At 35.5% G+C, this 14,829-nt stretch overlaps 16 non-coding genes across 16 annotated transcripts; all 16 read right to left on the reverse strand.

Annotated features, from left to right (window-relative positions):
• Positions 1-477: 477 nt before the first annotated feature.
• LOC111946520 (U5 spliceosomal RNA) lies at positions 478-591 on the reverse strand. The gene has a single exon (XR_002872254.1). It is a non-coding gene; the product is annotated as a U5 spliceosomal RNA (small nuclear RNA).
• Positions 592-1,357: 766 nt separating this feature from the next.
• On the reverse strand, positions 1,358-1,471 carry LOC111946547 (U5 spliceosomal RNA). The gene has a single exon (XR_002872280.1). It is a non-coding gene; the product is annotated as a U5 spliceosomal RNA (small nuclear RNA).
• Positions 1,472-2,358: 887 nt separating this feature from the next.
• Positions 2,359-2,472, reverse strand: LOC111946541 (U5 spliceosomal RNA). The gene has a single exon (XR_002872275.1). It is a non-coding gene; the product is annotated as a U5 spliceosomal RNA (small nuclear RNA).
• A 766-nt stretch (positions 2,473-3,238) lies between these two features.
• On the reverse strand, positions 3,239-3,352 carry LOC111946519 (U5 spliceosomal RNA). Its single transcript, XR_002872253.1, has one exon. It is a non-coding gene; the product is annotated as a U5 spliceosomal RNA (small nuclear RNA).
• Positions 3,353-4,119: 767 nt separating this feature from the next.
• Positions 4,120-4,233, reverse strand: LOC111946518 (U5 spliceosomal RNA). The gene has a single exon (XR_002872252.1). It is a non-coding gene; the product is annotated as a U5 spliceosomal RNA (small nuclear RNA).
• Positions 4,234-5,121: 888 nt separating this feature from the next.
• On the reverse strand, positions 5,122-5,233 carry LOC111946493 (U5 spliceosomal RNA). The gene has a single exon (XR_002872227.1). It is a non-coding gene; the product is annotated as a U5 spliceosomal RNA (small nuclear RNA).
• Positions 5,234-6,002: 769 nt separating this feature from the next.
• On the reverse strand, positions 6,003-6,116 carry LOC111946517 (U5 spliceosomal RNA). Its single transcript, XR_002872250.1, has one exon. It is a non-coding gene; the product is annotated as a U5 spliceosomal RNA (small nuclear RNA).
• Positions 6,117-7,007: 891 nt separating this feature from the next.
• On the reverse strand, positions 7,008-7,120 carry LOC111946548 (U5 spliceosomal RNA). Its single transcript, XR_002872281.1, has one exon. It is a non-coding gene; the product is annotated as a U5 spliceosomal RNA (small nuclear RNA).
• A 768-nt stretch (positions 7,121-7,888) lies between these two features.
• On the reverse strand, positions 7,889-8,002 carry LOC111946503 (U5 spliceosomal RNA). Its single transcript, XR_002872236.2, has one exon. It is a non-coding gene; the product is annotated as a U5 spliceosomal RNA (small nuclear RNA).
• Positions 8,003-8,893: 891 nt separating this feature from the next.
• Positions 8,894-9,007, reverse strand: LOC111946516 (U5 spliceosomal RNA). Its single transcript, XR_002872249.1, has one exon. It is a non-coding gene; the product is annotated as a U5 spliceosomal RNA (small nuclear RNA).
• Positions 9,008-9,896: 889 nt separating this feature from the next.
• LOC111946482 (U5 spliceosomal RNA) lies at positions 9,897-10,010 on the reverse strand. Its single transcript, XR_002872217.1, has one exon. It is a non-coding gene; the product is annotated as a U5 spliceosomal RNA (small nuclear RNA).
• A 765-nt stretch (positions 10,011-10,775) lies between these two features.
• LOC111946514 (U5 spliceosomal RNA) lies at positions 10,776-10,889 on the reverse strand. Its single transcript, XR_002872247.2, has one exon. It is a non-coding gene; the product is annotated as a U5 spliceosomal RNA (small nuclear RNA).
• Positions 10,890-11,655: 766 nt separating this feature from the next.
• LOC111946485 (U5 spliceosomal RNA) lies at positions 11,656-11,769 on the reverse strand. The gene has a single exon (XR_002872220.1). It is a non-coding gene; the product is annotated as a U5 spliceosomal RNA (small nuclear RNA).
• Positions 11,770-12,535: 766 nt separating this feature from the next.
• LOC111946496 (U5 spliceosomal RNA) lies at positions 12,536-12,649 on the reverse strand. The gene has a single exon (XR_002872230.1). It is a non-coding gene; the product is annotated as a U5 spliceosomal RNA (small nuclear RNA).
• A 767-nt stretch (positions 12,650-13,416) lies between these two features.
• On the reverse strand, positions 13,417-13,530 carry LOC111946508 (U5 spliceosomal RNA). Its single transcript, XR_002872242.1, has one exon. It is a non-coding gene; the product is annotated as a U5 spliceosomal RNA (small nuclear RNA).
• An 890-nt stretch (positions 13,531-14,420) lies between these two features.
• LOC111946515 (U5 spliceosomal RNA) lies at positions 14,421-14,534 on the reverse strand. Its single transcript, XR_002872248.1, has one exon. It is a non-coding gene; the product is annotated as a U5 spliceosomal RNA (small nuclear RNA).
• Positions 14,535-14,829: the final 295 nt, after the last annotated feature.

A 14,829-nucleotide genomic window follows, 5' to 3' on the forward strand; every position in this document is an offset into this window, starting at 1 on the left:
TAGATTGGGTTTTCCATACATAACTGTATCCTTTATAACTCTCCTAGAAATATAGGACGGAGGTATGTAGGATGACTCTTATATTGAGGAACATGAAGAGAACAGCAGAAGAAATATAAAAAACCGAGTGGATTTTAGGGAGGAGTTGAAACAGACTTTGGGAGAATCAGGAGACTTTTTTAATTGCATCGATCATCAATTTCTTTCATTACTCAGTTTTGGCGCCCTCTATTTGTCTTTGCCTGTAGTAACCATAGTTCTTTCAGCTGCCGTTTAAAACTTTATAAACATATTTAACCTTCACGACCTTTTGAGGTTTTAAACATCTATAAAACTATTTCCAAAGAGTATAGTAAAGATCTGCTGAAAAGAAATCCATGAAGAAAACATATACAAGCTATAAACTTTACATACGGACATAGCCAGGTAAATCTAATGTAGATAGTTAACTTGCTTTACTTTTTCACATCTTTAGGAGGCCCTACTACTGCAGGGCATCAAAAAATTGAATCAAACTCTTGTTGTTCCTCCCCACGGAAATCTTTAGTAAAAGGCGAAAGATTTATACGATCTGAAGAGAAACAAGAGTGCTGGCCTTGGAAAGCACCAAGTGACCCGCCCCATTCACGGCACTACAACTTTAGGTAATGGTGTCAAATCGTGTAAGACAAAGAAGGCACACTAAATGTTGAAAATACATTAAAACTTAAATAGCTTGCATTACACGCAAATGATCCAGAACAAAATAATAGTATTAGCAAGAAGATGCAATCCATGGTCCAGAAACCAATTATCTTTTCACCTAATTCATACATTTGGCCCAAATAATCTTGTTTGTATCTGTGGATACAGCTGCAATTTTCATGATTAGATCGGGTTTTCCATACATAACTGTATCCTTTATAACTCTCCTAGAAATATAGGACGGAGGTATGTAGGATGACTCTTATATTGAGGAACATGAAGAGAACAGCAGAAGACCAAGAGGGGAGAAATATAAAAAACCGAGTGGATTTTAGGGAGGAGTTGAAACAGACTTTGGGAGAATCAGGAGACTTTTTTAATTGCATCGATCATCAATTTCTTTCATTTCTCAGTTTTGGCGCCCTCTACTAGTCTTTGCCTGTAGTAACCAAAGTTCTTTCAGCTGCCGTTTAAAATTTTATAAACATATTTACCTTCACGATCTTTTGAGGTTTTAAACATCTATAAAAGTATTTCCAAAGAGCAAAGTAAAGATCTGTTGAAAAGAAATCCATGAAGAATACATATACAAGCTATAAACTTTACATACGGACATAGTCAGGTAAATCTAATGTAGATAGTTAACTTGCTTTTCTTTTTCACATCTTTAGGAGGCCCTACTACTGCAGGGCATCAAAAAATTGAATCAAACTCTTGCTGTTCCTCCCCACGGAAATCTTTAGTAAAAGGCGAAAGATTTATACGATCTGAAGAGAAACAAGAGTGCTGGCCTTGGAAGCACCAAGTGACCCGCCCCATTCACGGCACTACAACTTTAGTTAATGGTGTCAAATCGTGTAAGACAAAGAAGGCCAACTAAATGTTGAAAATACATTAAAACTTAAATAGCTTGCATTACACGCAAATGATCCAGAAAAAAATAATAGTATTAGCAAGAAGATGCAATCCATGGTCCAGAAACCAATTATCTTTTCACCTAATTCATACATTTGTATGATTATTGTATTTTTGTGAGGGGGATGTATGTTTATGTATTGTGTATTTTGTCTTTCAGTGTCATATAAGCCCGTGTGGGCTGGGCACATTAGTGCATGACACTTAAATAAATCAAATCAATCAAAAAAAATGTACCAAAATAATCTTGTTTGTATCTGTGGATACAGCTGCAATTTTCATGATTAGATTGGGTTTTCCATACATAACTGTATCCTTTATAACTCTCCTAGAAATATAGGACGGAGGTATGTAGGATGACTCTTATATTGAGGAACATGAAGAGAACAGCAGAAGAAATATAAAAAACCGAGTGGATTTTAGGGAGGAGTTGAAACAGACTTTGGGAGAATCAGGAGACTTTTTTAATTGCATCGATCATCAATTTCTTTCATTACTCAGTTTTGGCGCCCTCTACTAGTCTTTGCCTGTAGTAACCACAGTTCTTTCAGCTGCCGTTTAAAACTTTATAAACATATTTACCTTCAGGATCTTTTGAGGTTTAGACATTTATAAAAGTATTTCCAAAGAGCACAGTAAAGATCTGTTGAAAAGAAATCCATGAAGAAAACATATACAAGCTATAAACTTTACATACGGACATAGCCAGGTAAATCTAATGTAGATAGTTAACTTGCCTTTTTTTTCACATCTTTAGGAGGCCCTACTACTGTAGGGCATCAAAAAACTGAATCAAACTCTTGTTGTTCCTCCCCACGGAAATCTTTAGTAAAAGGCGAAAGATTTATACGATCTGAAGAGAAACAAGAGTTCTGGCCTTGGAAGCACCAAGTGACCCGCCCCATTCACGGCACTACAACTTTAGGTAATGGTGTAAAATCGTGTAAGACAAAGAAGGCACACTAAATGTTGAAAATACATTAAAACTTAAATAGCTTGCATTACACGCAAATGATCCAGAAAAAAATAATAGTATTAGCAAGAAGATGCAATCCATGGTCCAGAAACCAATTATCTTTTCACCTAATTCATACATTTGGACCAAAATAATCTTGTTTGTATCTGTGGATACAGCTGCAATTTTCATGATTAGATCGGGTTTTCCATACATAACTGTATCCTTTATAACTCTCCTAGAAATATAGGACGGAGGTATGTAGGATGACTCTTATATTGAGGAAGATGAAGAGAACAGCAGAAGACCAAGAGGGGAGAAATATAAAAAACCGAGTGGATTTTAGGGAGGAGTTGAAACAGACTTTGGGAGAATCAGGAGACTTTTTTAATTGCATCGATCATCAATTTTTTTCATTACTCAGTTTTGGCGCCCTCTACTAGTCTTTGCCTGTAGTAACCAAAGTTCTTTCAGCTGCCGTTTAAAACTTTATAAACATATTTACCTTCAGGATCTTTTGAGGTTTTAAACATTTATAAAAGTATTTCCAAAGAGCACAGTAAAGATCTGTTGAAAAGAAATCCATGAAGAAAACATATACAAGCTATTAACTTTACATACGGACATAGCCAGGTAAATCAAATGTAGATAGTTAACTTGCCTTATTTTTTCACATCTTTAGGAGGCCCTACTACTGCAGGGCATCAAAAAATTGAATCAAACTCTTGTTGTTCCTCCCCACGGAAATCTTTAGTAAAAGGCGAAAGATTTATACGATCTGAAGAGAAACAAGAGTGCTGGCCTTGGAAAGCACCAAGTGACCCGCCCCATTCACGGCACTACAACTTTAGGTAATGGTGTCAAATCGTGTAAGACAAAGAAGGCCAACTAAATGTTCAAAATACATTAAAACTTAAATAGCTTGCATTACACGCAAATGATCCAGAACAAAATAATAGTATTAGCAAGAAGATGCAATCCATGGTCCAGAAACCAATTATCTTTTCACCTAATTCATACATTTGGACCAAAATAATCTTGTTTGTATCTGTGGATACAGCTGCAATTTTCATGATTAGATCGGGTTTTCCATACATAACTGTATCCTTTATAACTCTCCTAGAAATATAGGACGGAGGTATGTAGGAGGACTCTTATATTGAGGAAGATGAAGAGAACAGCAGAAGACCAAGAGGGGAGAAATATAAAAAACCAAGTGGATTTTAGGGAGGAGTTGAAACAGACTTTGGGAGAATCAGGAGACTTTTTTAATTGCATCGATCATCAATTTCTTTCATTACTCAGTTTTGGCGCCCTCTACTAGTCTTTGCCTGTAGTAACCATAGTTCTTTCAGCTGCCGTTTAAAACTTTATAAACATATTTACCTTCACGACCTTTTGAGGTTTTAAACATCTATAAAACTATTTCCAAAGAGTATAGTAAAGATCAGATGAAAAGAAATCCATGAAGAAAACATATACAAGCTATAAACTTTACATACGGACATAGCCAGGTAAATCTAATGTAGATAGTTAACTTGCTTTACTGTTTCACATCTTTAGGAGGCCCTACTACTGCAGGGCATCAAAAAATTGAATCAAACTCTTGTTGTTCCTCCCCACGGAAATCTTTAGTAAAAGGCGAAAGATTTATACGATCTGAAGAGAAACAAGAGTGCTGGCCTTGGAAGCACCAAGTGACCCGCCCAATTCACGGCACTACAACTTTGGTTAATGGTGTCAAATCATGTAAGACAAAGAAGGCCAACTAAATGTTGAAAATACATTAAAACTTAAATAGCTTGCATTACACGCAAATGATCCAGAACAAAATAATAGTATTAGCAAGAAGATGCAATCCATGGTCCAGAAACCAATTATCTTTTCACCTAATTCATACATTTGTATGATTATTGTATTTTTGTGAGGGGGATGTATCTTTATGTATTGTGTATTTTGTCTTTCAGTGTCATATAAGCCAGTGTGGGCTGGGCACATTAGTGCATGACACTTAAATAAATCAAATCAATCAAAAAAAATGTACCAAAATAATCTTGTTTGTATCTGTGGATACAGCTGCAATTTTCATGATTAGATTGGGTTTTCCATACATAACTGTATCCTTTATAACTTTCCTAGAAATATAGGACGGATGTATGTAGGATGACTCTTATATTGAGGAACATGAAGAGAACAGCAGAAGAAATATAAAAAACCGAGTGGATTTTAGGGAGGAGTTGAAACAGACTTTGGGAGAATCAGGAGACTTTTTTAATTGCATCGATCATCAATTTCTTTCATTACTCAGTTTTGGCGCCCTCTACTAGTCTTTGCCTGTAGTAACAATAGTTCTTTCAGCTGCCGTTTAAAACTTTATAAACATATTTACCTTCAGGATCTTTTGAGGTTTAAACATTTATAAAAGTATTTCCAAAAAGCACAGTAAAGATCTGTTGAAAAGAAATCCATGAAGAAAACATATACAAGCTATAAACTTTACATACGGACAAAGCCAGGTAAATCTAATGTAGATAGTTAACTTGCTTTATTTTTTCACATCTTTAGGAGGCCCTACTACTGCAGGGCATCAAAAAATTGAATCAAACTCTTGTTGTTCCTCCCCACGGAAATCTTTAGTAAAAGGCGAAAGATTTATACGATCTGAAGAGAAACAAGGGTGCTGGCCTTGGAAAGCACCAAGTGACCCGCCCCATTCACGGCACTACAACTTTAGGTAATGGTGTCAAATCGTGTAAGACAAAGAAGGCCAACTAAATGTTCAAAATACATTAAAACTTAAATAGCTTGCATTACACGCAAATGATCCAGAACAAAATAATAGTATTAGCAAGAAGATGCAATCCATGGTCCAGAAACCAATTATCTTTTCACCTAATTCATACATTTGGACCAAAATAATCTTGTTTGTATCTGTGGATACAGCTGCAATTTTCATGATTAGATCGGGTTTTCCATACATAACTGTATCCTTTATAACTCTCCTAGAAATATAGGACGGAGGTATGTAGGAGGACTCTTATATTGAGGAAGATGAAGAGAACAGCAGAAGACCAAGAGGGGAGAAATATAAAAAACCAAGTGGATTTTAGGGAGGAGTTGAAACAGACTTTGGGAGAATCAGGAGACTTTTTTAATTGCATCGATCATCAATTTCTTTCATTACTCAGTTTTGGCGCCCTCTACTAGTCTTTGCCTGTAGTAACCATAGTTCTTTCAGCTGCCGTTTAAAACTTTATAAACATATTTACCTTCACGACCTTTTGAGGTTTTAAACATCTATAAAACTATTTCCAAAGAGTATAGTAAAGATCAGATGAAAAGAAATCCATGAAGAAAACATATACAAGCTATAAACTTTACATACGGACATAGCCAGGTAAATCTAATGTAGATAGTTAACTTGCTTTTCTTTTTCACATCTTTAGGAGGCCCTACTACTGCAGGGCATCAAAAAATTGAATCAAACTCTTGTTGTTCCTCCCCACGGAAATCTTTAGTAAAAGGCGAAAGATTTATACGATCTGAAGAGAAACAAGAGTGCTGGCCTTGGAAAGCACCAAGTGACCCGCCCAATTCACGGCACTACAACTTTGGTTAATGGTGTCAAATCATGTAAGACAAAGAAGGCCAACTAAATGTTCAAAATACATTAAAACTTAAATAGCTTGCATTACACGCAAATGATCCAGAACAAAATAATAGTATTAGCAAGAAGATGCAATCCATGGTCCAGAAACCAATTATCTTTTCACCTAATTCATACATTTGTATGATTATTGTATTTTTGTGAGGGGGATGTATCTTTATGTATTGTGTATTTTGTCTTTCAGTGTCATATAAGCCAGTGTGGGCTGGGCACATTAGTGCATGACACTTAAATAAATCAAATCAATCAAAAAAAATGTACCAAAATAATCTTGTTTGTATCTGTGGATACAGCTGCAATTTTCATGATTAGGTTGGGTTTTCCATACATAACTGTATCCTTTATAACTTTCCTAGAAATATAGGACGGAGGTATGTAGGATGACTCTTATATTGAGGAACATGAAGAGAACAGCAGAAGAAATATAAAAAACCGAGTGGATTTTAGGGAGGAGTTGAAACAGACTTTGGGAGAATCAGGAGACTTTTTTTAATTGCATCGATCATCAATTTCTTTCATTACTCAGTTTTTGCGCCCTCTACTAGTCTTTGCCTGTAGTAACCATAGTTCTTTCAGCTGCCGTTTAAAACTTTATAAACATATTTACTTTCAGGATCTTTTGAGGTTTTAAACATTTATAAAAGTATTTCAGAAGAGCACAGAAAAGATCTGTTGAAAAGAAATCCATGAAGAAAACATATACAAGCTATAAACTTTACATACGGACATAGCCAGGTAAATCAAATGTAGATAGTTAACTTGCCTTATTTTTTCACATCTTTAGGAGGCCCTACTACTGCAGGGCATCAAAAAATTGAATCAAACTCTTGTTGTTCCTCCCCACGGAAATCTTTAGTAAAAGGCGAAAGATTTATACGATCTGAAGAGAAACAAGAGAGCTGGCCTTGGAAAGCACCAAGTGACCCACCCCATTCACGGCACTACAACTTTAGGTAATGGTGTCAAATCGTGTAAGACAAAGAAGGCCAACTAAATGTTGAAAATACATTAAAACTTAAATAGCTTGCATTACACGCAAATGATCCAGAACAAAATAATAGTATTAGCAAGAAGATGCAATCCATGGTCCAGAAACCAATTATCTTTTCACCTAATTCATACATTTGGACCAAAATAATCTTGTTTGTATCTGTGGATACAGCTGCAATTTTCATGATTAGATCGGGTTTTCCATACATAACTGTATCCTTTATAACTCTCCTAGAAATATAGGACGGAGGTATGTAGGAGGACTCTTATATTGAGGAAGATGAAGAGAACAGCAGAAGACCAAGAGGGGAGAAATATAAAAAACCAAGTGGATTTTAGGGAGGAGTTGAAACAGACTTTGGGAGAATCAGGAGACTTTTTTAATTGCATCGATCATCAATTTCTTTCATTACTTAGTTTTGGCGCCCTCTACTAGTCTTTGCCTGTAGTAACCATAGTTCTTTCAGCTGCCGTTTAAAACTTTATAAACATATTTACCTTCACGACCTTTTGAGGTTTTGAACATCTATAAAACTATTTCCAAAGAGCACAGTAAAGATCAGATGAAAAGAAATCCATGAAGAAAACATATACAAGCTATAAACTTTACATACGGACATAGCCAGGTAAATCTAATGTAGATAGTTAACTTGCTTTACTTTTTCACATCTTTAGGAGGCCCTACTACTGCAGGGCATCAAAAAATTGAATCAAACTCTTGTTGTTCCTCCCCACAGAAATCTTTAGTAAAAGGCGAAAGATTTATACAATCTGAAGAGAAACAAGAGTGCTGGCCTTGGAAAGCACCAAGTGACCCGCCCCATTCACGGCACTACAACTTTAGGTAATGGTATCAAATCGTGTAAGACAAAGAAGGCACACTAAATGTTGAAAATACATTAAAACTTAAATAGCTTGCATTACACGCAAATGATCCAGAACAAAATAATAGTATTAGCAAGAAGATGCAATCCATGGTCCAGAAACCAATTATCTTTTCACCTAATTCATACATTTGTATGATTATTGTATTTTTGTGAGGGGGATGTTTCTTTATGTATTGTGTATTTTGTCTTTCAGTGTCATATAAGCCCGTGTGGGCTGGGCACATTAGTGCATGACACTTAAATAAATCAAATCAATCAAAAAAAATGTACCAAAATAATCTTGTTTGTATGTGTGGATACAGCTGCAATTTTCATGATTAGATTGGGTTTTCCATACATAACTGTATCCTTTATAACTCTCCTAGAAATATAGGACGGAGGTATGTAGGATGACTCTTATATTGAGGAACATGAAGAGAACAGCAGAAGAAATATAAAAAACCGAGTGGATTTTAGGGAGGAGTTGAAACAGACTTTGGGAGAATCAGGAGACTTTTTTTAATTGCATCGATCATCAATTTCTTTCATTACTCAGTTTTGGCGCCCTCTACTAGTCTTTGCCTGTAGTAACCATAGTTCTTTCAGCTGCCGTTTAAAACTTTATAAACATATTTACTTTCAGGATCTTTTGAAGTTTTAAACATTTATAAAAGTATTTCAGAAGAGCACAGAAAAGATCTGTTGAAAAGAAATCCATGAAGAAAACATATACAAGCTATAAACTTTACATACAGACATAGCCAGGTAAATCAAATATAGATAGTTAACTTGCTTTATTTTTTCACATCTTTAGGAGGCCCTACTACTGCAGGGCATCAAAAAATTGAATCAAACTCTTGTTGTTCCTCCCCACGGAAATCTTTAGTAAAAGGCGAAAGATTTATACGATCTGAAGAGAAACAAGAGTGCTAGCCTCGGAAAGCACCAAGTGACCCGCCCCATTCACGGCACTACAACTTTAGGTAATGGTGTCAAATCGTGTAAGACAAAGAAGGCACACTAAATGTTCAAAATACATTAAAACTTAAATAGCTTGCATTACACGCAAATGATCCAGAACAAAATAATAGTATTAGCAAGAAGATGCAATCCATGGTCCAGAAACCAATTATCTTTTCACCTAATTCATACATTTGTATGATTATTGTATTTTTGTGAGGGGGATGTATCTTTATGTATTGTGTATTTTGTCTTTCAGTGTCATATAAGCCAGTGTGGGCTGGGCACATTAGTGCATGACACTTAAATAAATCAAATCAATCAAAAAAAATGTACCAAAATAATCTTGTTTGTATCTGTGGATACAGCTGCAATTTTCATGATTAGATTGGGTTTTCCATACATAACTGTATCCTTTATAACTTTCCTAGAAATATAGGACGGAGGTATGTAGGATGACTCTTATATTGAGGAACATGAAGAGAACAGCAGAAGAAATGTAAAAAACCGAGTGGATTTTAGGGAGGAGTTGAAACAGACTTTGGGAGAATCAGGAGACTTTTTTAATTGCATCGATCATCAATTTCTTTCATTACTCAGTTTTGGCGCCCTCTACTAGTCTTTGCCTGTAGTAACAATAGTTCTTTCAGCTGCCGTTTAAAACTTTATAAACATATTTACCTTCAGGATCTTTTGAGGTTTAAACATTTATAAAAGTATTTCTAAAAAGCACAGTAAAGATCTGTTGAAAAGAAATCCATGAAGAAAACATATACAAGCTATAAACTTTACATACGGACAAAGCCAGGTAAATCAAATATAGATAGTTAACTTGCTTTATTTTTTCACATCTTTAGGAGGCCCTACTACTGCAGGGCATCAAAAAATTGAATCAAACTCTTGTTATTCCTCCCCACGGAAATCTTTAGTAAAAGGCGAAAGATTTATACGATCTGAAGAGAAACAAGAGTTCTGGCCTTGGAAGCACCAAGTGACCCGCCCCATTCACGGCACTACAACTTTAGGTAATGGTGTAAAATCGTGTAAGACAAAGAAGGCACACTAAATGTTGAAAATACATTAAAACTTAAATAGCTTGCATTACACGCAAATGATCCAGAACAAAATAATAGTATTAGCAAGAAGATGCAATCCATGGTCCAGAAACCAATTATCTTTTCACCTAATTCATACATTTGGACCAAAATAATCTTGTTTGTATCTGTGGATACAGCTGCAATTTTCATGATTAGATCGGGTTTTCCATACATAACTGTATCCTTTATAACTCTCCTAGAAATATAGGACAGAGGTATGTAGGAGGACTCTTATATTGAGGAAGATGAAGAGAACAGCAGAAGACCAAGAGGGGAGAAATATAAAAAACCGAGTGGATTTTAGGGAGGAGTTGAAACAGACTTTGGGAGAATCAGGAGACTTTTTTAATTGCATCGATCATCAATTTCTTTCATTACTCAGTTTTGGCGCCCTCTACTAGTCTTTGCCTGTAGTAACAATAGTTCTTTCAGCTGCCGTTTAAAACTTTATAAACATATTTACCTTCAGGATCTTTTGAGGTTTAAACATTTATAAAAGTATTTCTAAAAAGCACAGTAAAGATCTGTTGAAAAGAAATCCATGAAGAAAACATATACAAGCTATAAACTTTACATACGGACAAAGCCAGGTAAATCAAATATAGATAGTTAACTTGCTTTATTTTTTCACATCTTTAGGAGGCCCTACTACTGCAGGGCATCAAAAAATTGAATCAAACTCTTGTTATTCCTCCCCACGGAAATCTTTAGTAAAAGGCGAAAGATTTATACGATCTGAAGAGAAACAAGAGTTCTGGCCTTGGAAGCACCAAGTGACCCGCCCCATTCACGGCACTACAACTTTAGGTAATGGTGTAAAATCGTGTAAGACAAAGAAGGCACACTAAATGTTGAAAATACATTAAAACTTAAATAGCTTGCATTACACGCAAATGATCCAGAACAAAATAATAGTATTAGCAAGAAGATGCAATCCATGGTCCAGAAACCAATTATCTTTTCACCTAATTCATACATTTGGACCAAAATAATCTTGTTTGTATCTGTGGATACAGCTGCAATTTTCATGATTAGATCGGGTTTTCCATACATAACTGTATCCTTTATAACTCTCCTAGAAATATAGGACAGAGGTATGTAGGAGGACTCTTATATTGAGGAAGATGAAGAGAACAGCAGAAGACCAAGAGGGGAGAAATATAAAAAACCGAGTGGATTTTAGGGAGGAGTTGAAACAGACTTTGGGAGAATCAGGAGACTTTTTTAATTGCATCGATCATCAATTTCTTTCATTACTCAGTTTTGGCGCCCTCTACTAGTCTTTGCCTGTAGTAACCATAGTTCTTTCAGCTGCCGTTTAAAACTTTATAAAAATATTTACCTTCACGACCTTTTGAGGTTTTAAACATCTATAAAACTATTTCCAAAGAGTATAGTAAAGATCTGTTGAAAAGAAATCCATGAAGAAAACATATACAAGCTATAAACTTTACATACGGACATAGCCAGGTAAATCAAATGTAGATAGTTAACTTGCCTTATTTTTTCACATCTTTAGGAGGCCCTACTACTGCAGGGCATCAAAAAATTGAATCAAACTCTTGTTATTCCTCCCCACGGAAATCTTTAGTAAAAGGCGAAAGATTTATACGATCTGAAGAGAAACAAGAGTGCTGGCCTTGGAAAGCACCAAGTGACCCGCCCCATTCACGGCACTACAACTTTAGGTAATGGTGTCAAATCGTGTAAGACAAAGAAGGCCAACTAAATGTTCAAAATACATTAAAACTTAAATAGCTTGCATTACACGCAAATGATCCAGAACAAAATAATAGTATTAGCAAGAAGATGCAATCCATGGTCCAGAAACCAATTATCTTTTCACCTAATTCATACATTTGGACCAAAATAATCTTGTTTGTATCTGTGGATACAGCTGCAATTTTCATGATTAGATCGGGTTTTCCATACATAACTGTATCCTTTATAACTCTCCTAGAAATATAGGACGGAGGTATGTAGGAGGACTCTTATATTGAGGAAGATGAAGAGAACAGCAGAAGACCAAGAGGGGAGAAATATAAAAAACCAAGTGGATTTTAGGGAGGAGTTGAAACAGACTTTGGGAGAATCAGGAGACTTTTTTAATTGCATCGATCATCAATTTCTTTCATTACTCAGTTTTGGCGCCCTCTACTAGTCTTTGCCTGTAGTAACCATAGTTCTTTCAGCTGCCGTTTAAAACTTTATAAACATATTTACCTTCACGACCTTTTGAGGTTTTCACATCTATAAAACTATTTCCAAAGAGTATAGTAAAGATCTGTTGAAAAGAAATCCATGAAGAAAACATATACAAGCTATAAACTTTACACACGGACATAGCCAGGTAAATCTAATGTAGATAGCTAACTTGCTTTACTTTTTCACATCTTTAGGAGGCCCTACTACTGCAGGGCATCAAAAAATTGAATCAAACTCTTGTTGTTCCTCCCCACGGAAGTCTTTAGTAAAAGGCGAAAGATTTATACGATCTGAAGAGAAACAAGAGTGCTGGCCTTGGAAAGCACCAAGTGACCCGCCCCATTCACGGCACTACAACTTTAGGTAATGGTGTCAAATCGTGTAAGACAAAGAAGGCCAACTAAATGTTGAAAATACATTAAAACTTAAATAGCTTGCATTACACGCAAATGATCCAGAACAAAATAATAGTATTAGCAAGAATATGCAATCCATGGTCCAGAAACCAATTGTTTTTTCACTTAATTCATACATTTGGACCAAAATAATCTTGTTTGTATCTGTGGATACAGCTGCAATTTTCATGATTAGATTGGGTTTTCCATACATAACTGTATCCTTTATAACTCTCCTAGAAATATAGGACGGAGGTATGTATGATGACTCTTATATTGAGGAAGATGAAGAGAACAGCAGAAGACCAAGAGGGGAGAAATACAAAAAACCGAGTGGATTTTAGGGAGGAGTTGAAACAGACTTTGGGAGAATCAGGAGACTTTTTTAATTGCATCGATCATCAATTTCTTTCATTACTCAGTTTTGGCGCCCTCTACTAGTCTTTGCCTGTAGTAACCATAGTTCTTTCAGCTGCCGTTTAAAACTTTATAAACATATTTACCTTCAGGATCTTTTGAGGTTTTAAACATTTATAAAAGTATTTCCAAAGAGCACAGTAAAGATCTGTTGAAAAGAAATCCATGAAGAAAACATATACAAGCTATTAACTTTACATACGGACATAGCCAGGTAAATCTAATGAAGATAGTTAACTTGCTTTTCTTTTTCACATCTTTAGGAGGCCCTACTACTGCAGGGCATCAAAAAATTGAATCAAACTCTTGTTGTTCCTCCCCACGGAAATCGTTAGTAAAAGCCGAAAGATTTATACAATCTGAAGAGAAACAAGAGTGCTGGCCTTGGAAGCACCAAGTGACCCGACCCATTCACGGCACTACAACTTTGGTTAATGGTGTCAAATCGTGTAAGACAAAGAAGGCCAACTAAATGTTGAAAATACATTAAAACTTAAATAGCTTGCATTACACGCAAATGATCCAGAACAAAATAATAGTATTAGCAAGAAGATGCAATCCATGGTCCAGAAACCAATTATCTTTTCACCTAATTCATACATTTGTATGATTATTGTATTTTTGTGAGGGGGATGTATCTTTATGTATTGTGTATTTTGTCTTTCTGTGTCATATAAGCCCGTGTGGGCTGGGCACATTAGTGCATGACACTTAAATAAATCAAATCAATCAAAAAAAATGTACCAAAATAATCTTGTTTGTATCTGTGGATACAGCTGCAATTTTCATGATTAGATTGGGTTTTCCATACATAACTGTATCCTTTATAACTCTCCTAGAAATATAGGACGGAGGTATGTAGGATGACTCTTATATTGAGGAACATGAAGAGAACAGCAGAAGAAATATAAAAAACCGAGTGGATTTTAGGGAGGAGTTGAAACAGACTTTGGGAGAATCAGGAGACTTTTTTTAATTGCATCGATCATCAATTTCTTTCATTACTCAGTTTTTGCGCCCTCTACTAGTCTTTGCCTGTAGTAACCATAGTTCTTTCAGCTGCCGTTTAAAACTTTATAAACATATTTACTTTCAGGATTTTTTGAGGTTTTAAACATTTATAAAAGTATTTCAGAAGAGCACAGAAAAGATCTGTTGAAAAGAAATCCATGAAGAAAACATATACAAGCTATAAACTTTACATACGGACATAGCCAGGTAAATCAAATGTAGATAGTTAACTTGCCTTATTTTTTCACATCTTTAGGAGGCCCTACTACTGCAGGGCATCAAAAAATTGAATCAAACTCTTGTTGTTCCTCCCCACGGAAATCTTTAGTAAAAGGCGAAAGATTTATACGATCTGAAGAGAAACAAGAGTGCTGGCCTTGGAAAGCACCAAGTGACCCGCCCCATTCACGGCACTACAACTTTAGGTAATGGTGTCAAATCGTGTAAGACAAAGAAGGCCAACTAAATGTTCAAAATACATTAAAACTTAAATAGCTTGCATTACACGCAAATGATCCAGAACAAAATAATAGTATTAGCAAGAAGATGCAATCCATGGTCCAGAAACCAATTATCTTTTCACCTAATTCATACATTTGGACCAAAATAATCTTGTTTGTATCTGTGGATACAGCTGCAATTTTCATGATTAGATCGGGTTTTCCAT

The sequence above is a fragment of the Oryzias latipes genome, chromosome 19 (assembly GCF_053564925.1).
Source record: "Oryzias latipes strain Hd-rR chromosome 19, Olatipes_Hd-rR_3.1".
In the NCBI taxonomy this organism is placed as follows: Eukaryota; Metazoa; Chordata; class Actinopteri; order Beloniformes; family Adrianichthyidae; genus Oryzias; species Oryzias latipes.